Raw genomic sequence first — 22,947 nt, 5'->3', positions numbered from 1 at the left:
GAGGGCAGGCAGAGACACAGCACTGGTCATATCTCAAATGTCAACACAAAGTCTTTAGTCACTGCAAAAATGGCTGGGAAGTTTATCATGGGCTGAAAATGGAGTCCCCAGCTGCACTGTAGAAAGTGTTGGAACTGGCCAGGGCTGTGACTGAATGGAATCCACCTAATGCCTGGTGGGAATGGAGGAGACAGAGTGTGAGACCACCATGCTACTTCTGCTAGACAGGCCTCCAGCCCAAAAACAAGAGGTTATCTGTGAGGAACCTGCATGATCACAGGAGGCTCTTGGAGCAATCTGTTTCCCCAAAGATTAGAGGAGGAACAGAAGTGGCTGAACACCAATTCTTTGGTGATCTGTGGGACTGAAAGCCATGCACAGGGGTCATGGTAAGTTGACAGGGGGATGCAATGGGAAGGGAAGAGAAGAGAGTTACAAAATATTCCATGAGTGGGTACATAGAGCGGAGACATTCTATGGGGCATCAACAGAAAACTGAAACCTCACACAGCAGCCATTCTGAACTCAGCTGTTGAAAGAGTTCCAGAATACCCAGTAAGTATGTCTCTTGGGACATTTTCCAAAAGTTTCAGCAGCAAATATTACACCTACTCTTTACCTGGGGAATTCTCTGCAGTGCAATCTTCAATCTATAAGCAACAAATCTACAAAGTGTTCACTGGATTCTTCTTGTCCACCATATGTTAATAATATGGACAAAAACAATTAAGCAAGAATAAAAACTACAAAAACAAAATACCACTAATGGAAACACATTATCCACTATATTTTTTCTCAGTGTTCGTGATGTAGTGTACTGATTTTTCTGCTTTTACATGTAATAAATAACAGTATAAATGTTATTAGAACCATTTATAAGATCCTTCTGGACAAAGAAATGCCTTCTTAACATATTACTCCACTGTTTTTAAATAGGACAGTCTGGTATAGCTAAACTAACATCTTTAAGCAATTGGAAACAATTTCTGTGTTCAGGAAAATTGCTCATCTGAAATTCATGGGTCAAGCAAGTTTGTTTGGTACATCTGAAAGTCATTCTTCTATTGATAAACTTCTCTGACAAAACAGGGAATCAATAGGGCTTCAGGTTATAGAGTGTTCACTGAGAATGGACTCAATCCCATCCCCTCCCCCCGTGCCTCAAGAACTACCTGTCTATAACCCTGCTGGTCAGATGACAAACGCAAACAGGATCAGAAGTCATCTCTGCTGCCAATAAACCTCATGAGAGCAAACAGTGTACTGGAAAATACAGCAATGTAACTTCCTTTCCCCCTCTCTTCTGTGTGCTGGACTCTTCCCAAAGTCAACCCTCACCCAAGGCGTTCCTGTAACATCACCTCAGTGGTTCCCTGAAGAGCAATTAAACTGTCCCCAGCTGCCAGCTGTGTTGCTGATCAGACTAGATCAAGCTAACAACTATGGACAGACAAGAAGGCGAGACACAGTTGGATCTTCCATTTCTGCCCCAGGCAGGCTGACGGCCTCCTGGAACACCAGAAAGGGGGAGGGTAGCATGGCTAAGCAAGCAAGCACGGATTAGAAAGTTGGGTGCTGAATTCCCCAAGAGTCGTCTATTCCTGCCTTTGGTGATTTTCAGAAACTTGCTTGTGAAATGAGGTTTATAAACAAAGTCATGTAATATTGTACCAGCTTCCCTACCTATAAAGTCTCAATCTTGGACAACGTAAGGTAGGCAGCCACTCTGAGATGAGAAAGCCTCTTTTCCCTTCTCAATTTGTGTCAGTGGCAACACCAAGTAGTAATGAAACAGTATTAAGGAGCTGGAACTCATTTTCAAGAATTTCAATTATTTTTATGTGGAAATTTGCATGTCCAGTGATAAAGAACGTTCCATTAAATGGTTAACCACCACCACCACCCCCCAAAAAAAACCACCACTCCTCCAGTACACACAAGGCAATGCTGGTATATGCTATTCCCATGCATATGCTGGTAGTCTGTATTTTTAGACAGGCAACCTAGTAAAAAGTTTGTAGTCTGTGCCGCCAGCTTTTTGCTAGCAAAATGGGAGGGTTGTCTTCTTGTTCGTACTCTGAGCATTTGTAAGAATTTCCTTTGCTTCCAATTTAGTAGCAAAGTGCTGACTTGATGGAGGAGGAAGTTGCTTTATAGCTGCCCGAAAGCTCCACAGAAGTAGCGGGGCAAAAGCAGTGACATCCCAAATCGTTCCCAACTACTTCCCATAATTGTATATATTTAGCAACAGTGATGGAACTTCATGACTTACAAATTCTATTAGCTACCATTCTGCACACGTTGGATAATGCACTTTCAAAGTAGATTTTCCTGTTTTGGCCAGGCAAATCTAGCTGCAAAAGCACATTGAAGGTCTATTATCCAACATGGGTGGAATGAACAGGTATGTTAGAAACAGAGCCTAAATACAGCAGGGCCATACACCTCATCCCATAGTGCATGAGGCACCATGGCTGTGATTTCCTACCTGTTGCTGCCTGGATCTCAGACATTCCCCCAGCCACAATGACAGCCTCAATAATCTTCATATGGTGCTCAGGAGTTGCGTCAATGCTGGAGATCGGAAGATGAAAAAGTTCTTTAAGAGGGCCGGGATGGCACATGGCACTCAGAGACTTTAGATACAGTAAAATACGGTCTCAGTGTCTGTGCAACTCTGGTTTCTGCCAAGAAGTGGCCTACCAGAGCTGCTTCAAGATTTTAACACTAACCATGGTTCATCTATGATATGGTTCCACCAATCATGAAATAGCTCCTTTGTTATCCTTATCCATTGTTCCTCTTGATATTTGTGAAACAGTCCTGGGGGTGGAGAGTGTCCTGGCTGTCCGAGATGGAATAGGGCCATGCTGGCTGCACCCTAATTGGCCCTCCCTCTCCAGCTCCGGCCCTCCTTCCCTGGAGGCTAGCCACTTTACTCTCAGATGCGAAGAGAGAGACACATAGAACCCTGCCAAACCGCAAGTGACCCCTGCTATGGCTCCTGCTGCGAGGGCGAGAGAGAGAGAGAGACACAGAGACAAACTGCAAACAAACCCCAAACGACCCTTGCTTCCCTGTTATGAGCCCTGATTACTTCATAAGGCTTCTGCACCTGCTAGTGTCTCCTGGGTCCTAGCACCCATTATATTCCTGGTTGCAATAGGCTTTCTTGCTAGTTATAATGTAAAACTTTATCACATTTGGCTAGGGAATATGACATAGCTGTCTATCTCATGTTGCAGGTTTTACAAGCACATTCCATAATCATGTTATTGAAGAGGAAACTGAAGAAATGCTAAGTTGTTAGTTCAACACAAACAACACAAAGGCGACACAGGGATGACCATGAACCAACTAAAAGAAGTGGTCATTGATGCGTGGTGAAACTTTCCTATAGAATTGCTGAGGGTCGGACACAACTGAACGGATGACATCATCATTCACATGTTTAAAATCAGATGCTTGCCTGGTGAGTTAGAAAAACAATGATAGCCTGTTGAAAGCCACCTGTTAAAGACCATCATCCAAAATCTTCAAAATAATGGAGCTGGTTAAGTGAAAAAGAAAAAAACCCTTCCTTATCTAACTCATAAATGGCTTTCACTTGGTGTGTCTGTCATACTATCAGACAGGAATCAAATCTGATTTTTCTAAAAACTCAGGTTTGGCTGGTAGCTCACAGAGAAGTAAAAAAGAACTCCAATCAACCCCCATGAAATTTCCGATAACGATCACAGCCTAGCAGTCTCACCTTGATAAGGATGGTCTGAAAAGTACTTCACTGAAGGCTTCTCCAAGCACCCTTGGTGTGAGGTGATTCTTGTTGGCATTCTGGCACAGTTTGCAGAAATGTCTGGTCTGATGCCGTAATAGACATCTGTGCCACTGGGGGAAGCAAGAAGACTCCAGGATCAGCTTTATTTGGTGACCCAGCTCTGTTCCATAGTTTGAGTTTCTAAAAGAAAGGAAGAGGTGAAAGAAAAAGAGATTTTATGTATAGGTAAAAATAAAAATGCATGGCAAGCAATATTTGAATTTTATGACCCAAACTTAACTTCTGGTTCCTGTCTGTTCTCCTTATGTTGGGCACCTGAATGACCCCTGGGCTTCCTGATCACAAGGAGACCTAGAAACACATCTTCAGGATTCACTTACCTAAGTGACAGCACATGGGATGCTTTCAGGGAAAAGCTTCCTGACAATTGGCTGGGAAGCAGCCTATGGGGGAGGGGGAATGAAGGAATTAGTTGCAGCTGAGTCACATGGCACAAGGTAATAAGCTGTGAAGGACATGCTGGCTCTTGCTCCTCAAGTTTAAAGAAGCAGGGTTAGAAGAGGGGCAGAGAGAAACCCCTTCCCTTTTCAGTCTGAGGCCTGGGGAGAATATGCAAGGACTCCCTGCCAGCAAGGGTCTGCCAGACTTATACCTTCTTTTTCATCAGACCTCCAATATGCAGGCTAGATTTTGACTCAATGGCATAGAATAGCCTGACCTTGGAAATTAAGCAAGGTCTGTTCTGGGATGGGAGAGGCCACTAAGGAAGGCTCTGTAAAGAGAGGCAATGGCAAACCTCCTCTGCTTCTCAGTTGCCTTGAAAGTCCCTTGCGGGGATCACCATAATTTCACTGCAACTTGACAGTACTTTACACATGCATGCAAAAAGGCTGCCCAACCACAGCAAAAGTGTGCATCTCCTTGCCACACAAGGGTGCTTGCTTGCATCCCGCCTGCTTTCCTTCCTTCCCTCCCTCTCTTAATCAAGCTTTGGCATCTGCCTAGCCTCCTGCCTTGCTTCCCTTTACACAGTCTGGGCCTCAGCCAGGATGCCGAAGGAGAAAAGTCACCTTGTGCTTTGGCCCCAAGCCTCCTCCTGCTTTGCTAGTAAAACTGTCAGCCCTCAGTGGCTCTAGAAATCTCTCTCTGCTGCCCAGCCACAAGCACCAAGAGGAGCCTGGCCTGAGAACAGGTGGCTACTAAGTCTCCAGAGTTCCACCACAGAGTTAGGAAGTCTTGACAGGTCCTTCGCATGCTGGACAGGGAGGGTGAGAGCAGCACAATTCATGCCTGGCTGGCTGGCTTCCTTCATGGAGTGTCAGTTGCTGCCTCTCTGGCCACCCAGCTGGCATTTCCTTCTGAGGGCACACATCTTTAAACTTTTAAAGTTTAAAGACATCCAAGGGGGGGAACCACCACAAAACCACTCTCAGGTCGATTCCGCACCAGTAGCACCAGTCTGGGCTGCTGCCAGTGCATTGCTGTGGAGCTGCATGCTCCACAGCATACTGAGTCCCCGTGGGGAAATTTGTCCCCCCTGGAAACACAGTGGTGGCAGGCCTGGGGGGGCAGAGGCCTAGCATTGTTGTCATGTGGACACAGGGATAAGCTCCATGTCCATATAGATGGCTCCCTGGCCTTTACTCTCCATGAAGTATCAGTCTCACAAAATGTGGGAAACAGCAATGGGAAAGCAAATTGAACTGTGGAGCAAGGAAGACCAATGCAGAACAAAAAATAAAATCTGATGGAAGTGCATAGTGAAAGAAAGGGGAAATGCATTATTGAAAAGAAGCCTGACATACATGTATGGCAAAAGTGTGGGAAAACATCAGTGCATAAAAGGCTTGAGTCTCCATTTAGAATCAGAAATAGGTCTTAAAAATAATATGGTAGTTGACTTATAGGATGGGCATGAACTGGGAAAGTGGTGTTCACATTGGTCCATAGCATATGTAGTTCATGAACCACAGACAGTCATGAACTGGCTTGGTTTGTGATGCAGTAGAATGCCTCCTGTTGTGCTACAGGCAGCAATTTTGCAGGTTTCTGGCTGATTCTCCTGTACCTGCCCTCTAAATTTGGTGAGGATTGGATTTACAGAGTCCAAATTACAGCTCTCCCAAAAAGATGCCCACATCCTCCATTGTTTCAAATGATGTGCATGCGTGCGTGTGTGTGTGGGGGGGGGGGAGAGGGAAATAAGCAAGGGCAATAGAAGCCCAGCAGAACAGAATCAAAGTTCCAGAGAATCTTTGTGTGTGTGTGTGGGGGGGGGAGCATTTCTGTAAGCTCAGTCAAACCAGTTCAACAACAGCCCAACAGTCTGGACAGTGAAGTCTTCTGTTTACTAACATTTAATGGAGAGGGAGAGGTTGCCTTGCTGCCAGCCATTCCTGAGGTCCATGGTGAAATGGATGGTTTGGCTTTGCACTTTGGAGAGTGCCGCTGCAGAGCGATGCAAGGTGGGCAAGACTTGCCAGCTTATGGTCCTCCATGAAGGGACAGAGTACCAAGAAGCCAGGTGGTGCAGTTGCTGGTGAAAGCCATGTTCACACAATGGAGAATGGTTGGTCATCCATGGCAATCATCTCACTGATGAAGTGAGTGACTGCTTCCAGAGCCTTCCATAGAACTCTTCAGCTTCCCCGGGGGAATGACCCCTAGGAGGGTTGCCTGCCTTGATGTTCCATCCACCACCCCCTGAGTGATCAATGTCTTTCAGGGGCTTCCATCTCCCACTCTGCTTCTCACTACTAAAGGGCCTCTTCTTCCTATTGGTGTTTCCATGGCTGGAGAATTCTACTCCCCCTGTTGGCTTGGAGTTTTTATAAACAGTTTAATTGAGCAGAGACATTCTGCCTGGAAATGTAACCATTCATGAACCACTCTAAACAGCACCAAAGTTTGTGAAATGTTCGTGTCTGATGCCTGTCCATGAAAATTGTTTTGCAAACCACAAACTGTCCAAAATTCATGACATATTTTACTTTGTGGGTCAGTTCATGCCCCATCCAAATGAACATAGTTTTGTTTGCTTCTAAAGACAGACTTTTCTGTTGGGTTTTCAGAACATCTATTCAGTCAGAACATACAATTATTGTCAATATTTTAAATTTATCTCCACAACATCAAGAACTAGAAACTCTGTCATTTGAGTGATGGATCTTTATTATTAATTTATGTCATTATTATACTAGTATGGTTTAAGTTATTGCTCAGCTTGCAGCATGGCCATTGCTTGATTTTTACACATTTCAGTTGCTGAATCTGCATATATAGCACCCATTTTGCTTTTTAAAAAAATTGGTCCTTTTTATGATTCTTTCCCTCTTTTGCCAAGCTGCCCTATTGCAATAATGGAAATAGCTAAACCTATTAAACAAAGTAGCAAAAGATCTCCTGGGACATGCAGACGCGACAAAGACTGGAGACAGTAATATGTGGAAAAACCCAAGCTTTTCCCTGGAGTGGAATAGATGGCCCCTGGTAGGTCTTCCGAATGACATTTCAAACAACTAATCAGTTTCAGAGTTCAAAGACCTGAGTGCTGGATGGGAACTACTTGTACAGAGACAGTGTGCACACATAACAACCTGACTCAGTTTAAATCTCATGGAGGCAGCCTTTAAAAAGAGAAAAAGCCTGTTGCTTTCTGCCCAGGAAGAAATCACAGTTCTTCTTGTGTTGTTACTTCATTGTATTAATCAAGAATTGTATGTTTGACCTTGTATGGCAGCTTCTGTCTATTTTGTTTTGTCCAGAATTTAGTTGGTCTCTGCAGATGGCTCTTAAGCAAGGGTGGTTATCTAGTGGTCTTTTGGGGGCCACAAAACCTCATGCTGTTGCTAGCCCAACCTGACTACTTGTGAGACTATAATTTAGTCCAGGGGTAGTCAACCTGTGGTCCTCCAGATGTTCATGGACTACAATTCCCACGAGCCCCTGCCAGCAAATGCTACCCCTGATGTAGTCCAATAGCACTAAAGGCTTTATACGGATGCAACAGTAAAATGAAGATTTGGGGGGGGTCATTATTTTTTCTTCCCAGCAAAACCATGGGCAGAATATTTTTCACACCTTGATTACATGTGTTGGGATACTGGGTCCAGATAACCCTGCTTTGTGGGCCAGATCTAACACATGATCTGCCAGCTGGACAACCTAGGTTTACTGGGCAAGAATTGGCACATGAGTAAGAATTGCTCTGCCCTAGGTTCCCTGCCCTAGCTCCCTGTGCTAAAACGCAAGCTACCAGCTCTTACTTAGCACTGTCCTGTCTTACAGAGGATGTGTGAGAACGGCTTGGCATCCTTGAGTTTTTTTTTTCAAGACATGAAGGAAAACAGATATTCACTAGACTATTGTCTCAGGTTAGTTCTCTGTGTAGGATATTTACTTCCTCAGGATTTGATGCTTTAATATGTACAGCAGCCTGCTCCTTCACATAGACATAAATTCTACTAAGCCCATCAAGGTTTATTTCCTGTACAGGATTGCAATCAAAATAATACCTGTATTACTAATATAAACAAGTCCTTTAAAATGAAAGCTCTTGTGTCGGAAATTTTGTGTGAAGTTACAGGCCTTATAATATGGTTTGCATCCTATGATCATCAAGTGGGTAGCATCTGTTCTTAAAAATTGTATCTCGACAAAGTTTACCCTGTAACTACCGGCTCCACCACATCTGCAACAGTAGTAGCTGATGATAATAATTAGCCAGCAGGTTTGGATGGTGTGATGCTACAGCTCGTTAACGAGGCTGCTGGGATGCAAAATGGGCTGGGCCTTGCATTGTTAATAAGGCAGTGGGGAAAGATGGCTGACCCAAGGGCCCATCCAACAAGGCTGTGGGGATTGGGTGGGAGGGAGCAGAACTACGGGAATCAGAGCTGCAATTAAGAGCAGGCAGACATGGAGAAACGCAAATCAAAGATGGATGTTGTTAGGGGGTGGAAAATGTATTGGCTCCAGCTCCAGAAATCTACGTTACAGCTTTCTCAGTGCCTGTAAGAAGGCATAAAGACTATGGGCAAGGAGATGATAAACTGAAGACACAGAACCACATTGGGACACGAGCCAACAAAGGATGGTTTCTTCTCACCCTTGCTTCAATCATTACTGGCAAAAATGTTATTCCAGTCCTAGGAGCCATAGCCTTCCCACTTAAATCATAAATACCCGCTCCCAAAGTGAAAACACATGGTTAAAATGCAGATATGCAAACTTCCCTTGAAACAGTAATTCCATACGAGAGTTGTTTGAACAAAAATCAGAATTACCAAGTATAATACATTCCAGTTATATGATCTTTGCTATATACAAATTCTCTGTTTGTAGTATAAATAACTGAAAGGGTTCATGTGATGGCATTCCAAGATATAGGTCTCCTCTACTTTCAAACTAGCCCAGGTAAATGTATAATGCTTCCCTCTAGTGGATGCAAATAAAGTGTTTGTTCTATGTGTCATGGCCCCTAATAATGACTCAAGGTGTGACCAATAATGGAGTCTCCTTTGGACCTCTTTCTTTCAGAAACTGAGTGACTTAGCTGTACTACTTTTTATTCATGTAAATAACAAATAATCAATCCCTCCTTGGAGAGAGCACTGGACATTTCGTACAGTCACCAGAGGAAGTCAAAACATGATTGCTCTTAAACTGATAGTTCTATTGAAGGAGATGGAATGCCCCAAACTTTGCATGGCCTGCCAACACCACCAGATAAAAACTCAATGCCATAATCTTCATATGGGCTAACAACCATCTCTAGAAGTGGACACACTGTTCTTGCACAAGCTAAGTTTACCGGCAAACAGGATACTGTATGGCACTGCTAGCAGTCACAGCTAGAGAGGACTTTGTAAGATCTAAGAACTGCATTGTACTGCTGACTTTGTGGGATTTGGTGGTATCCCTAAATGTGATGGTCCTGCTTGCATTTTTTAAAAATATATAACTGTATGCTTGTCAAACAGTTCCTGCCCTGTAGGTTGAAGTGAGCCTTTTAACATACATTTCTCCTTGTTCTTTAATGTTCTGTAATAAATAGCATTGATTTCATACCAGTGACAATACAGAAAAATTAAACAGATAAATTTTCTAAATGTATGGAAGACTGGATTTTACCTTAATTTTTTTCTTTTTATGTTATGTTATTTGATTTTTGAGAGAACTGAGGCACTTAAAAAGAGCTGGTTTGTCATGGTGGCAGATTATTATGACAGGTTTCCAGCTTTTGAATTAACAAGGAACTGTCTGAAAGTAAATATTAGGTAGATGTGAGATTGAAAGAATAGCAAGTTACTTGTGGTGCCCTCAAAAAGTGAGGGGATTTCCATGTCACACTCCATTCTCTTAAATTAACTACTCTTACTGCACCAGACTTCCCTTACAACCATTTGTAGATCCTAAGCCTCCTGGGGGTGTTCCTTTCATTCTCTGGTGGCACCCCCAGGCCCACCAGCCCCATCCCAAGTGACCACCACTGTCTGGGCTGCTACATCACCCTGCAATTCCCAGGTCTGTATTCTGTCCTTGCTGCTGGTTTATCTCAATGTGTGCCTGATATCCCTTTGTCTGATGCTACTTGCTGGGTGGTAAGGTGTCACGACCAGGCAGCGAGAACCCCGAATAAAAGCCACATTCAGCAAAGCGAGTGACCCCTGAAACTCTCCTGTCTTCTCACCAGAAAGGTGTGATAGACAGAGGCACTCTGGGAAATGATGCAGAAGGCTCTCTTGCTGGCAACACGTTTGAGAAACAACACTTTGGGAACAGAGGAAAACACTTCTCTTTGAGAATTTCATCCTTCTGCTAGATTTGAACATTTCTTTCAAGTGAGAAATGAGCAGGAGATAATGCAAGTTAAGGTTTTGTTAAAGCATAAGCAATTCTCTTGGGGGATCATGCCCCGACTGGGGCGCAAATGGCTTAGCCACCCCTTCTGTCCTTCCCTTGCCCCCAGTTTGTGGTCTACACCATGCTGGGTAATAATTAAAGTCAGCAAAGCTTATTCATTTATAAATTCCATCAGCGCTCTCGGGCAGCTCCCCTAACTGCCAAGAAAAAGCTGAAATCTGCTCAGCCACATTTCCCCAGCAAATAGGATCTGGGCAAATCCACTTAGCAGCGGAGAAAGCAAAGCCTTGTGGGCTGGGGATGTGCTGCTGCTGCTATGCATCACCCTCTGCACCCCACCCCCAGCCCTGGCAAAGGCTCCTTTGATGTCTCACTGCCACCCCCCCTTCAACTCTTCATTAGAACATTAGCAACACTCTGTGTGCCTGACCTTTCCTCTAGCAAAGGATTCAAGGAGCTCATTTGATTTAAAGGGGCCAAGAAAAAGAAGCCCTAGCAACAAGCAATGCTCAATCGCAGCACTTTTTAAGATGCAGCCACCACCATCGTGGTCAAATATTTTGAGAACTGGCAGCTGTCTCTCACTTTTCAAGATACATTCCAAACAGTAAAATGCTTAGCTACATGAAACACAGAGGGGAAAGGACCAGGGAGGTAAGCACTTGAATCATATGCCTCTTTGAGCCAGCTTCTGTAGGATAGATTATAAATACCTTAAAATATTTATTTAAATTGAGATACTAAGCTGTGCTGTCAGAGAATCTTTCATTTGATGATTTGAATACAGTATATAACTAGAAGTCTGCAGATGCAATCCAACTTAGAAAAGTCTTTATTCCACCTATTATGCAACAGGGAAGTTTTGATGATTTTGGATGTTTTTGTTCCAGTTTTTTGAAGGGCAAAACAAAGATGAAAGAAGATGTACATGATGGAAGAAGAACTGGGCTCTGTGGAAGAGGCAGACTGTCCCTTAAGGCCACCAGGAAAAGTCCCAGGAGGCTGGGGGCTGGAGGGGCCCTACCAGGGCCACATCAGCTGAAAGAGAGGAGCAAGTGCAATCTACCACCATCATGAGCTGGAGATGTGGGGGAGGTGCCCAGCCTGGGCCCACCAGCCCAGTGAGAGACTCGCCTGTCCAGACTCGCCCCACCAGGCCTCATTTTTTGGCCAGACCCTTCCTGCTTGGGGATGGCCAAACAGGCTCTGCCACTCTCTTTGGAGGGCAGGACCAAGGTGGACTGGGGATGGGGCCCTTTTCCAGGGCCAATTTCCCCTACTAGTTGATGCCTGGTTTCGCATAGCATGAGTGGTGAATGCAATGCATTCCTGGAAATAAGATGGCAGGATATTCATACCTGGTGGAGGAAGAAACTTGGCTACTTTCCAAACTTTTAACCTTTTAAACAGATATAGCACACATTTTCAGATTTTTAAAAACTGAAATAACAGGGGTTAAAAACTTGCATTTTGGTGAAATGAAAATTTGACTTCCCAATTATACAAAATCAGCCCGAGTCAGTATTTGAAAAGTAATGATCTATAAATTAAATTGCAATGAAATGTTGTACAAGTCTTTTATACTTCAATAGTACAGTGTCAGCCTCCAGTTTATTTGAGCAAGTAGAACTGTATTTGCTTAGGAAATTCTCCAGTAAGTAGCTTACATAAAATAATAACATTATGGTAAACTGCTGCTTCCATACCCACCAATACAGAGCATTATACTAAAGTGGCCCTACTCCCAGAGCTGCAAAGAAATGGGCGGTATAAAAATCTAAATAAATGATAAATAAATAAATAAATAAATAAATAAAACACAACTATAACACAAAACATAAAATGTAATATTACCCAAACAATAGCTAAAAATATAATGGTATACAATGTCATAAAATAAAATTTGAGTCCAGTGGCATTTTTAAGACCAACAAAATTTTATTCAGGGGAAACTTTCATGTGTATTCTTCAGATACAAATAAATGTGCATGAACACAAAAGCTCATCTCTTGAATAAATATTGTTGGTCTTAAATGGGACGCTAGACTCAAACTTTGTTCTGCTACTTAAGATCAGTATGGCTACCCACCTGAATCTAATGCCATAATATAGTTGCTCAACTAAAAATAAAATAGTTACCATTGTTTCTAAAACTAACACATCTCAATTTTATAACTGCTAAACAATATAGTCTATCAGCTTAGTGTGTTTTCAAAAGCACTAATAAAAGAGATCTGTTGTAATCAATTACCCAAAGCTTTCAACAGAACAAAAAGAGATTGCAGGGTGCCACCATCAAAAAGACCTTGTGACAATTACATTTCAAATAAAAGCAACACCTGGAGTAATGTCTCAACAACTGCTCTAATTTTGGGAGAGGCAGGGTTAAAGAATGTTCTTTTCTGAGCTATCTGGAATCTAGGACATTTAAGCTGTTAAAGGTTGAAATGTTTATCTTGAACTTAGCTTGGTATTAGACTGGTTACCAGTGAAGATGGAACAGAACCCATGTTATGTGAACTCCGTGGTCTGTTCCAGATAAAAGAGAAGTTTCAGATTCTGGAACAGTTGAAGTTACTGAATTGCCTTCAAGGTCATTCTCATTAATCAAGTTGAAATGTTACAAGAGTATGAAAGATAGTGGCCAACTCTTTAGCCTTTGGGACTAAGGACCTCTATGGTAGAAGATTGAAAAAGACAGTTTTAAAAGGCACTTTAAAATGCCATTTACTGGCACTGGCCTCCTCCTTGCATTCCAAAATGAGCAGAGATCACATTTTAGAAACTCCTTGGCTAAGAGGAATGGTGAAAGCAGAGTGGTGGGGGGTGCTTTGAAATAGTTTAATGAACAAGCTCTACTAATTTCAGGGTAATTAAGGGTTTTTTTTTCTTTCTTGGATAGGAGATTTCCTTTCTAGTGCGTAATATAGGAACATGAGACAAGATATGCAGCCACAGTGTGACACTCCTCTCAAGGGCAAATTCAAGATGAGATCTAAAGAATTAATTGAGATATCATATTAAGAAGCTGAAAGTCTGGGGTTATGACATTTTAAAAAAGTTGTTAATAGCACAGAAGGGAAGATTTTCCCACTGAAGAAGGAAGTTACCAGACAAGCAAATCAGATGCTGGAACTTTTAGTACAGGAGGCCAAAGGAATGGTCTCTATCAGGAATGTTCTGTATTAGAATAGGCCCAGAACTAAAGGAAAGATGGAAAATATCAGGTCTATATAGCAGTAGATGGCCCCTTGGGGGAACTGTACTGCTTGCAGCTCTATCATCTTCCTGTTGCAACCTCAAAGGCCCTCCAAACTCCCCCAAAATTGGGGTGGTGATACAGAGGGTGTTTCCGCACAAGGACCAATGTTGCCAATTGGTTCCACAAAGCGGAAATGCTATTTTAAATAGTGGGATCTCCGTGTTACGCATACCTGCATTTGTAGAGAAATCCAGTAGCATTTCATTCGTTCCCCACAGGTTTCCGGTCTCGCAGGAATCACTAGAAAGGAAGCGATTTTTTCTGTGCTTGGTCCCGCCCCTGGCCGTCAATCAAACGTACAGCCAATGTTATCATGCCTTGAGAAAGCCCATTTCCTCTTAAGAACAGGTTTTAAAAAAACACACACACACACACACGTTGCAACAAATATGCCTTGATTCTTCCTGACCCATCTAGCTGGCATGTGAGCTGGCGAGTCATCATTACCACGCTCCCCCGAGTGAAAAAAAAATCCCCTCCCCGCACGGGCATGATTTTCGGCCGGAAAAAAAGGGAACTTGCAAACAGGGCTGTGTTGTGCGGAATGGCCCATGGTGTCTACAAAAAGTAAGTCTTTATTTTCTGGGTGCAAAATGGCTCTCTAAGTATCATTATTACTTTGTTCATGCCAGTTTGACTGAAAAAAACTGAAGATTCAGATGTGTGACTAATGCTCTCTGGCCGTCAATCAAACGAACAGCCAATGGGCAGTTGTTATCATGCTCCGGAAAAGCCCCTTTCCCTTTAAGCACAGTTTAAAAAACACACACACACACACGTTGCAACGAATATGCGTTGATTCGTTGCAATGGAGAGACCCATCTAGCTGGCGTGTGAGCTGGCGATTCATGGTTACCACGCTCCCCCGAGTGAAAAAAAAATCCCCCCCTGCATGGGCGCGAATTTCGGCCGAAAATAAAGGGAACTTGCAAACGGGGCTGTGTTGCGCTTGGGGACTTAGGGGAGCTTTAAAGCACTTCTGTGGAGGGACTGTAGCCGGAGAAGCCTCACTGGGTGAATCAAACCTCGCTGGTTTGTTGCTTTCCCCGCTCGCTCCAAGGGGGAAAAAATGGCGATCGCTTTGCCCAAAGTTCGGAGGAGAGAGCCAGGGGGGAGGGACTTTGTTGGAACCGCAACAATGAGAACACACAGGTCTTTTTCGCTAGTGTTGCAGATTGTTCGCAAGAGTGTAACGCTTTTCGGAGGGTGAATCCACTTTTCCCGATTTCCTTAGAAGCGCTACAACGAATCGCTTTTCACGGAACTGTTGCAGGAGTGTTGCAGATTGTGTGCGACGTCTTGCGGAACTGCAAATTAGTAGCGTTTACAATATGAAAGCCTTCTGCTACATTAAACTCGTGCGGAATGGCCCAGACATTACTGGGCCATCAGTAAGTGTTGAGTTATTGTTCTCCCCAATGTTCTATTGTTCATAATGTTATAGTTATTATGTTATTAATAGAGGCAAAGCCCGTTGTATCCAGGAATACAATTGGCGCTAGAGCTTGGCAGTGGGAAGAGGAAGGGGAGGAATTGTCCAGTCTGTAAGGGCATGGGGTTGAATGTGTGTGTTGTGTGGGAGGTTGTGGTGGCATGGTGACAAATGAGTGCATGGGTGTGGAGATATGGGTATCAAGAACCTGTGGTGTGGAATGTTCATTGAGTATGGAAGAGGACTGACCTTTGGGAATTGCGGCATAGTGGTTACAGATGAGCTTTCCAGAGCCATGTCTTCAGATATGTGAAGGGGAAATCAGACTGGAGACTCTTCTTAGGGGGAAATTACATGGAAACCAATTCCTCCCAGTTCTGCATTCAACATCATTTCCCTTCTTGTCCCCCTGCCCTAATACACATAGGGTAGTCACAGTACACAGGTGTCTACCCTGCTTCTTCTGTCTCAATTTTTCTACTATTGATAAAATGTTATGTGGCCAAATGCTTCTTACATGGCTGCTCCTTAGAAGAAGAGCTGGATTTTTGTACCCTGCTGTTTACTACCCAAAGGAGTCTCAAAGTGGTTTACAAAACACCCTTTCCCTTCGTCTCCCCACAACAGACAACCAGTGAGTGATGTGGGTCTGTGAGAGGTCTGAGAGAACTGGAAATGAGCCGTAGTAACCCAGCAGGCTTCAGATATCTCAAAGCAGTTTCTAATTGCCTTCCCTTCTTCTCCCCATAGCAGACTCTCTGTGAGGGTGGTGGGGTAGAGAGCCTCTCTTGGAAGATGGCAACCTTAAGAGGAGGTCCTCTGTGCACAGCAGTCTTGACCTTAGTCAGGTTTATGCACACCTAGGTAATGTGGAATTCCAGAAGATCAATCTACACCAATCTGGCAGCCTTACCTCCTTTCTTGACCTAAAATATGTCAGGGGGTGCTAGGTAACTGTGGGGACATTACACACTTTTGAGGCCCCGTTTTCAGATTTCAAGGAATATGTTCAGACCAGGGACAGGCAACCTCCAGGTGGGGCCTGGAATTGCTGCTCATCACCAGACCATACAGACCAGCTCTGCAGGCAAAAATGGCTACTTTGGAGGGGTGACTGTATAGCATTGTATCCCCCTGAGGTTTAGGGAAGTCAGCCTCCAGGTGGGGTCTGAGAGTCCCCTGGAAGTACAGCTCATCTCTAGGCAGTTAGGCTGAAGGGAAAGCTCTCCCTCCTCTCATGCACCCCTTCAAAAGGAATGCAAATGGCCCCAGAATCCACTTGGTTTCTTAGCTGGTGACGTCTGCCCTTCTGAAGCCTGAGACCTACTCCTGGCAACTGCAGTCCCTGTTGTCTGCAAGGCCAAGTTGTTGCCTAATAAAGGTGGATCACCTAGTTTTCCCCAAAGTCTCCCTGTCTACTTTCCTGTAAAGCTAAAGACACTTGACATTCTGGGCCACTTATGTCTTTGAGTTCATAGGAGTTTTTATTTACCCGGCCAAGCTTGAAAAAGTCACTTTAGTTCCCATGTCTCTCCAGCCATTTACTTGTTCACTATTTATAGTTTCAGGCTGTAAATATTCTTTATTTAGATCTTCCTGAACTTCCCGGACTCGCAGGATTGATATTGGTCTGTCTGTCTGTCTGTCTATCTCTCTGCACCCCAAATACAGTTGCTGGTAAGGGCTCGCCAAAGCCCATAGCCCATGAGGGACACACCCACAACCACTCCACCCCAACTACAGTCTGTGAACCTCTACCATCCTCTCTAGATCGCTGTTCATCTCTAGATTATAATGATCAGCTCTGCAGGCAAAAATGGCTACTTTGGAGGCCAGACTCTGAGGCATTGTACGATATTAAGGCCCTCCTCCAAACCTCCAGTGATATCTCCAACCCAGGGGTAGCCAACCTCCAGGTAGGCTGCAGAGCTCCTGGAATTACAGCTCATCTGCAGAGTATAAAGATCAGCAGCCCCAGGCAGAAAGGGCTCCTATAGAGTTTGGACACAGTTGAGGAGAAGAAACATTTAAGGTCTCCAATGGAGGTTGTTGTGGAGTTGAATCACTTGAGGCCTACTGCACAGGGTTGTTGTGCAGATGAAATAGCTTCCAGTTTCACCTGCACAACAGCCCTGTGTGGCAGGTCTCAAATCTACAGAAAGTTGCTTGGCTGTTCCTTCCCTCCAGCAGCATGGCCGGCCACAGCAGTATTTTAAGTGAGAAGGGGCTTTTCTCTGTCAGCCAACTGTTTGGCAGAAAGGGAAAGCTCCACCCTCAAAAGGAATGCCCACCCCCATGCCCTCAGACTCCTCTGGGTTGCTCTTGGAAACGCCTCCTTCCCCTCAGTCAGGGCCTGTCAGAGGCTCCTTCGTAGCAGGCCTGAAGGGAGGGGGAGGGAGCGCACACACCAGCCTCCTGCCAGCTCTGTCAGGGTTCTGAGGCAATTTGCAGTTAAAACTTGACAGTTAGGACAACCTTGGGGCAAAAAGGGCTGGTGCAGCCTGTCCAAGCTCTGTTCTCATCCCCCTTGGCAGCCCTACTGACCACCTCTCCCTGTGGTGGTCAGGAGGAGACTGGCAGCAATGTCTCCAGGCAGCAATTGGCCCTGGCTGGACTGGGTGGGCGGGTTGGGAAGTGCTTTGAGCCTCGTGACTGGATGGAACTCTGGTCTGCCCTGGTGAGGACCCAATCGAATTGGCCCCTTGGCCCCAGATTGACAAGTGGAGGAGCCAATCGGAAGGCACTTTGCGTGTTCCGATTGGCCCCTCCGCTTGTCAGTCCCCCTAGGGGCCAATTGTTGCCCCCCCATCATGGACTGAGCCCAGCCCCACCCCCCTTAGCCTTTTATTTATACTGCGGAACACAGTTTACAGATATACTGAGTTATCTGTACAGTTATCTCTGTTTGATGTAAACCGCTCTGAGCCTTCGGAGAGGGCAGTATATAAATGTAATAAATGTAATAAATAAATAAATAAAAAAACAAACAAACAAATAAATAAATAAAATGTCCACATTGGCCTTTCTCTTCCTGGACTGAGATATATTTTGCACTAGTGTTTACATACTACTGTAGCTGCTATTAGCCCATTATGGCACACAACCTGACACTCCCTCAGACTGCGAATTACTAAAGTGCAATCCTTGAGCGCTGCTCTTCATAAACTCATTAAAGAGCGACATCAGGAACAGGTGACGCAGAAACAGAGCAAAAGGAGACAATACATGTATAAAAAAGGGGGCAGAGATGCTGGTGCCAAAAGACCAGCAGGATGAGCAAAGAGAAAAAAAGAGAGTGTTATTGCCACGGAACAGAAGAATTCAGAGAAGAAATCCTTTTCTGCAGTTAATGTGGTAACATGGCCTCTGGGCTAGGAAGAAGGCAAAGGAGCAATCTGAGTTATGCTCCCTGAATTATATGATGGGTGTTAATCTGAAGCATTCTTCTACTGCACGCAGCAAGTCCATAAAAATTCCTCCTAAGAAGTTGCCTTGTAGAATCAGACCAATGATCTATCCAGCCTGGTACTGGCAGCAGCCCTCTAGGGGTCCAGGCGAAAGCCTTTCCGAGCTCCATTATCCACGATCCTTTGGATCCAAATGCCACAATAGAAAGCCAGTCACAACATTAATGCAACATGCTCTCCTATTAGGATGTGGCCTCTTCCCTCCTGCTGGGTATTTAATGGACTTTTCCTATGATCTATACTTTCTTTAGCATTTTAGCTATTCACAGTGGTCATCCTTATTACAAGCTCACAGGGCAGGTCAATTGCTTACTAGGCTTCTTATGCAGACTAAACCCACAAATGTTGTGTTACAGTAAGCATAACCACAGACTGAAATTGCACATGTGTTGAAAACATCAGGAAGTTTATCCTCTATAGTCATACATGAATTCACAAACAAGTGCATTGAAAATGGCTTTTCTTGTTTTCACAATTGCACACCAAAAACAGAAGGACTGAAAAAAGCACTTTAGTTGTATTTGACAATGTTCACAAATGGTATAGGTGGCAGTAACATTGTTCCTGTCCTTTGCTACAGTCTGACTGTGGCGTTCACAAGTCTGAATGGCTTTCCAATGGAAAAATGTGTCCCTTACTGCACGTAGACAGTTACTATGTAAAGGAGAACATAAGAACATAGAAGAAGCCATGTTGGATCAGGCCAAAACTCAGGGGCATCAGGAGGTCTACAAGGGCTGAATCTACATGGAGCTTTTATTCCAGTCCCAGGTCAAGTCAATCCTTGCCATCTACACTGAATGCGATTTCCATTTTGATTTTGGACAATTTAAATTGTTCATCTGCAACAAGCATGATAGATCTGGAGTGACCCTACCTCTCCCCCGCACTATACTGGAGTGGATATAACCCTTGATATTTGAAAAATCAGCATGAGTAAAGGTGCAGCTTGTCCCGAACTAACTTGCTGCCTCAAGCCCCCAACACTGTAGAAAAGCCCTGATTGGCCAGGGTGTCAGTTCAAAGGCACTCCTCGTTCCCAGGTTGCAATGCTTCCCTTAAAGGGGAAGCCCTAATTTCTCTCAGCAAAAGCTCCAGAAGTTCTAACTTCACTCAGCAGAGATTTTCCTCTTGGATTTATTCCCCCTCCTCTGCTGTCTCCAATCCTCCCCCTTACCCCTTCAAGAAAAGAAAGAAAGAGGCTCCTGCTGTGCTTGGCTCCTCCCTTTCTCAGCTTCCCTAATCACATGCAGAACACTCTGTTTCAATGGGGAGGGGGGGATAGAGGAAGACCCAAGTTCAAATCGATCTGAATTCAACAGGATCCACAATGGAAAAGTACAGAATCAGCCCAGGAGTTTCTCCATACACACCTCTTTCCCAATAAATAAATTCCTGGATCTCTTCTTTTTAAAAAAAAGATAAGGGTTACATTAGCTATCTTCCAGTCCTTGGGAACGGAGACAGATTTTAGAGATATTTTTGCCAGGAGATCCACAAATTCAGATTTTTCAGAACTCTTGAATGTGGCATCTAAGTCTGGTAATTTGTCAGTTTTTTAATTTGTTCCTCAGTCTTAAGACCTCCTATCTTGCCACTTCAATCCAACTCAGGACTTTTGATACCCCTCCTAAATTGGCAGATCTGTTGTGGGCAAGCCACTCTCTGCTTCCACAGTGAAGACAGAGAAAAAAACTGCTTTCAGCTTGTGTGCCCTATCATATTTTAGTCATCATTTTACCCCTTGGTCATCCAAGGGTCCTAATGGCTCCCTGGCCTTCTCTCCAACTTGCTGATTTTCTATGTGCAGGGAGAGTTTTTTAAAATGAAGGATGTAAGCACTGAATTATGTTCTGAAGCAGGACATTCAAGACACAGCTTTTTTCCTATGAGTTGGTCTAAAGCTATTGTGGATGGGTAATAATGCTGCCTGTCTCATCCTAATCTTGTCCAACATGACATGGAAGTCTTAAAACAAAATGCCTTAAAACAAGAAATACACATGCATTCCCAATCAAGTTTCTGCTAGTTGCATCATGTGGGAAAGCATATGAGTTTGTCCTTTTCAGAGGAAATAGCAGCTCACAGAGGGATTTATTTATTGGGAAAGAGATGTATGTGGGGAAATGTCAGCTCTCCCTTCCTCCACCCACACTCTGACTCAGGAAATCCTGTAACTGCTGTTAGTCTGCACTGTCATCTAGTTGCATCCACAGAGTTGCATGTGACTTCTAGGGGGTCTCTCCATCCCACTACCAAGAAGACCAAGGGGCAATGAGGTAGGAAGGAAGCCAAAAGGTGAGGCTGGTCAAATCCCAAAAGATCTGCTCTCAGGCTTTCCTCTCTGTTGGCAAGTGCTCTTCTCAGTGCTGCAATAGAGGCCACTTCAAAGGTTGTGGTTGTCACGGTGACTGCTGACACAATTTCTTCTTTAATGCTGGAAAGATTCTTCAGACAATGGGACTGGGTCTACATAGGTTAAGGTCTGAAGAGTTATAATACCATCCCTCATATATTGAGCCCCTGAGCAGCTTGGCTGGGGAGACTCTATTAGCTTGGACCATGCCTGCTGTAAAATACAGGAACAACCCAAAATAAATTCAGCCATGTTTAAGCCCAGTGAAGACCAATGAAAGAAAATGTTTCAATATATATGCTTAAATTCCAGTAGTTTCCAAGGGATTTAGGTACACTCAACATACCATTCTCTCACCCATATTAGGCCACGTAGGTTGATTCACATGGTTTATAAGGAGTATTTTATATGCAAAAAAAACAACAACAACAACAGAATTTTATATTCTCTTCTAAGAAGCACAAATGTAGAAATGGGGCTAACGCATACATGTGCTGTGGAGCTACCCACTCAGCTCCAGCTACCACCAATGACACAGGTCAACAAAGTGATAGTAGGAGCCCCTCCAGGCCCATCATTGGCCACTTGGTGAAGGGACAGGTCAACATGCCCATATAAGGGAGTTTAAATTTAATAATAGTAATAATAATAAAAACATCTTACACTGCAGCAACCTTGAGTGCGTAACAGTACACCTATGTGACATGGCACACCAGTTGAGAATCCCTGGGATAGACTATCAGGCAACTTGGAACAGGTACGGGAAGTTGGGGAAGGCTGCTGTGTTTACGTATACTTAAGCCTGGTCTGTCACATATAAGAAATATAAGAGTCCAGGTCTTCTGAAGGCTGCTGTGCGGTAGTGGCAGCAAGAACAACAGTAACGAAAGATGAACCCCCTCTTCTTCCTCCCTCTGCATCTGATGGCTTTGCCAGCCCTATTATTATTATTATTATTATTATTATTATTATCATCATCATCATCATCATCATCATCATCATCATTATTATTATTGGATTTCTAGTCCACTGCTCCCCTGAGGCTTGCGGTGGGTAACAACATGTACAATCACATAGAGAGAAGAGGGGTCTTGTGCAAAAGAAGTGCAAATCAAATAGTGCAGAATCCATCACCCTTCCCCTTTCCTCCCTGACACTTCTCTTGCCGTATGCTTTTCTCCCAACTCACTCTTTACACCTGATAGTGACAGTTCCCCCTTGAGTCACACAGTAATACTGCTGCCACCATGTCTGGGGTTATAAGAGGCTAGTATCTTTAGAAATCCTCAGGAGAGGATCATATGACCATCCTGCTATAAACAACTTTAACATACATACGGATAAACAAATAACTCTTGGGAAAACAGTTTTTGATGGACTGGCTTGGATGCTAATTTTCCAGACCACAATGGCTGAGCTCAGCACTAGGCCAAAGGGTGAAGCAACAGCCTGTGATGCCAGCTGTTCCAGCAGAAGGGAAATCCCTGCCCTGTGTACAGTTCTTATGTTACCCAAACTGGTTGAGCCACAAGCATGAAAGAGGAAGAAGGTCATCTGGGCTCACTGTGGCATCTGTATTCCCAATGTCAAAGCAATGTTTCAGCCAAGGCAAGGCAATGAAAATGTTTTTCTACATATAAGAAGTTGCTTTTGAAGGAGTTGTTTTCTTAAGTATTATAGCACATGTGCAAGACCCCCACGCAATTAAACATCATTCTGGCATTCCACTCTAATATATATTTCTGGTAATGCAAAGGAATGCTTGAACACCCACCAGTTTGGCTCATT

The 22,947-nt window shown here is 44.0% G+C and overlaps 1 long non-coding RNA gene across 3 annotated transcripts in view; it reads right to left on the bottom strand.

Annotated features, from left to right (window-relative positions):
* LOC143835751 (uncharacterized) overlaps positions 1-22,947 on the bottom strand; it is a 226,262-nt gene that overhangs the window by 52,118 nt on the left and 151,197 nt on the right. For 2 of the 3 annotated variants that reach the window (XR_013230334.1, XR_013230336.1), the window contains 2 exons: positions 3,755-3,958; positions 2,489-2,574 (listed from right to left, as the gene is read on the bottom strand). This is a non-coding gene — a long non-coding RNA (uncharacterized LOC143835751). The remainder of the gene's footprint in view (positions 1-2,488; positions 2,575-3,754; positions 3,959-22,947) is intronic. The other variant, XR_013230335.1, reaches the window with a different exon arrangement.

This window comes from Paroedura picta, chromosome 4 (assembly GCF_049243985.1).
Source record: "Paroedura picta isolate Pp20150507F chromosome 4, Ppicta_v3.0, whole genome shotgun sequence".
NCBI classification, from domain to species: Eukaryota; Metazoa; Chordata; class Lepidosauria; order Squamata; family Gekkonidae; genus Paroedura; species Paroedura picta.
Note: the sequence above shows the minus strand (reverse complement) of the source record. Positions and strands in the feature narration are given on the sequence as shown.